This window comes from Diorhabda carinulata, chromosome 2 (assembly GCF_026250575.1).
Source record: "Diorhabda carinulata isolate Delta chromosome 2, icDioCari1.1, whole genome shotgun sequence".
Lineage (NCBI taxonomy): Eukaryota > Metazoa > Arthropoda > Insecta > Coleoptera > Chrysomelidae > Diorhabda > Diorhabda carinulata.
The window spans coordinates 9,533,989-9,537,285 of record NC_079461.1 but is presented as its reverse complement, the minus strand read 5'-3'; positions in this window follow the sequence as shown (position 1 = coordinate 9,537,285).

Below are 3,297 nucleotides of genomic sequence, written 5' to 3'. Positions count from 1 at the left end.
CCGAAATGACGAAAAATTGTTTGTAGGCCGTTTAATTTCCTACAAAAATATCTCGTCGAGTTACTGCCAAAACAAGGTAACTTCACTTTTACTCAATTCTGAGTTAAGTACTCCAATGGATTAAAAAATGTTCGAAAAACATACTGACAAAACCTGACAACTCCAAACAAACAAACTATTAAGGTAGGCAAAACAAGTGGTCCAAAAAATCCAACTCCATTTTTACAACTTTTATTCTGCTAAAACGAGATAGTACAGTTAGATCTCAAAATAGAAAAGTATTTTATCATTTGAAACCTTCTAATTCTACCAAAACAAGACATAAGTCAGTTAGCTTGTTTTTGCTGTAAAAAAAAATTATAGGTATATTTTTATCATGGGAAACTAAGACATCTGCCAGATATCTGGTTTCCGGTAAAATACACAATCTTCATCACATTCAGTAAAATAATTGGCACTTAGTTTATTTTGGCAGTATAAAATTCGGAAATACACACGTGATTCTGTGTCAGCTGTTCGGATTTGTCCAAAGTTTTTGTATAAACATAACCTAAAACTTTGAGTTGTGGCGCGCACTTATTGTCGGAGTGTGATAAATTTGAGATTTTTTAGTAGTTATATTAATTTAAAAATGTCTTCTCGTATGTTGAAAATGGTGTTTGAACCTAATAATTGTAAGTGTAATTATTATTAAATGAGATTGTTATTGTTATTTATTTCGTATGTTAGAAGACAAAGTGCCGGTAAATAACTCACATAATAAGCCTAGTACTTCGAAATAATGCTCTACTAATATAGAGGAAACAGCATTATCCAATCTAGAGCCCGAACCAGAGCGTGTACGTAATGAATTGGCAGCAATTTTAGACGATTCCGATTGCTCGATAAAAGACAAAGATTATGTGTCAGGATCAGACAGTTCTTCAGAAAAAGTTATATTTTCTTATTATCTAATTTTGATGTTTTGTTTTTCAAAATAATATTATGAAGTAAGTTCTAGGTCGTTACCCTTATTTTTGTTTTAGATATTGTAGAGAAAAATGGTAATTTACATAATACTTCGCCAAAAGATCTGACATCTAGAACACGCTGGAAAAAATGTGGTCCGAGTAAATGGAAGAAGAATATTAAAAAAACGCCAAAAATTAGAAACTAAGGCTCCTAAACCCATTGATTGTTCTGTCTCTTCAAATGCACAGATAAGTTAAATCAAGTTGCAAGAAATATGATATGTGACAACTATGGGTCAACCGATTTTAATCGGCGAAAGGATTTCATCCTAAGCAGGGTTGAGAGCCATGCACCTGAACGAAGAAGATCAACTCCAGGAAGTACTAAGAAGCCGCGACTGGATTCTAAACGCTACTTTCTTGAATATGACAATATTAGGAGCAGAGTCTGCAGGGATTTTTTTAATAAAAACTCATTGTATATGCAAAGAAGTCGTTGAACATGCCTTCAAATTTAAAGGTGAAGGGGGCTTGTTTGCCAGCAATGATCAAAAAGGTAAAAAGGAACCCTACAATAAAACAAAGGATTCTGATATAGAGATGGCGAAAAATCATATCCAAAGCTTTCCTGTGATGGAATCTCACTACACGCGGAAATGTACGAAGAGGCAATATCTTGATAGCAAGTTAAGTATTGCAAAAATGCATAACTTGTTTAAGGAGATGTGTAGATGTATAAGGAGATTCTGCACGGATTACAATCTGTCTTTTTTTACTCCCAAAAAAGAGCAATGTCAGACTTGTACACAATATGAGACAGCTGATTTAGAAAAAAAGGAATAACTTAAAGAAAATTCCAAGTAGTAATGTTAATCCAATGTACTACAGCCGCAAAATTTGCACATACAATTTAACAGTGTATGAATTATCCATACCCAATAATGCATATTGCTTCTCATGGACTGAACTAAATGGAAAAAGGGGAAGCTTTGAAATTGGTACGTGTCTCTTGAGGTTTGTAGGTAAACTCCCTTCGGCTGTAACAGATCTCTCTCTATTCTCTGATACCTGCAGCGGACAGAACCGTAATCAAAATATTAGTGCCTTGTTGTTGTATTTGGTTCAAAGAATTCCCAACTTATCTGTGATAGAACAGAAATTCCTAGAGAGTGGACACAGCTACATGGAGGTAGATAGCATGCATAGCGCTATCGAAAAGGCAAAAAAATATGTCCCAGTTTACACTGGGTAAATATTTTCCGTATGGCAAGGACGTCTAGGTCAAATAAAAAGCCGTTTACCATAGAAGAGCTTAAGTATAAGGACTTCTTCGATTTGGAAGAACTTTCAAAACTAATAATGAGAAATAAAACCAAAAACACTAATGAGAAAAAGTCAGCTGGTTGAAAATAAAATGCCTGATATATTTGAAAGCCAAACTAGGTATTATTTTATACAAGTATGATCATAAATCCGAATATAAAGAGATAAACGTTTTTGGTAAAGGCCGCACCATTAACCTCACTGAGATCAACTTGAAAAATGCAAACTATAAACCTCGACCTATCAGTATTCAAAAGAAGCAGGATTTGCTGAAGCTCTGCTAATCAGGGATCATCCCGGATGAATTTCATCAGTATTATAAGTCGTTACCAACGTCTAAGAACATGGTATTCCTGAACCCGATGTTCAGGATAGTGATGTTCAAAGTAATATGGAGAACGAATAATTTTGTTCTGTCAAAAAAAGAGAAGTGCTATAAACTTTTTGTTTTACTGAAAAAATTAAATTGTTTTTATGTTTAGGAATTTTTATAAGGATTGTTTCTATTGTTTTGTTACTTACTGATTTTTTTCAATTAATAAATCATTTTGAAGCTGTGACGATTTTTCATTTCAATTTAAATTTTTAAGCGACGATTTCTGAAAATTTCAAATTATGGAGTTACCTTGTTTTGGCAGTAATCCGACGATCTATTTCTATTTACTACACAATAATTCGTTGAAATATATTAAATTCCAAAAAAAAATTAAATGGGAAGTTAAAAATCACGATTCGGCACCTCTATATATTGATATTAAGAGTTCAAACTTTACCAGAATTTTTTCGACATTTAGAACGATATTTTCGTAGAAGCCAAAAAAAAATTAAAACTTTTTTTTGGTCCACCCTACTTCTTATATATAGAAATGGGTTAGAAGCAGGTACTTAACAGAATAGTGAAAAAACATATAATAAATTAGCTAAATAAATAAATAAGAAATCATAATTACAACCTTGTGTGTTCTTTATATTTCAATACTACCTATTATTATAACATTTGGACAACAAAAACATAAGAACAATA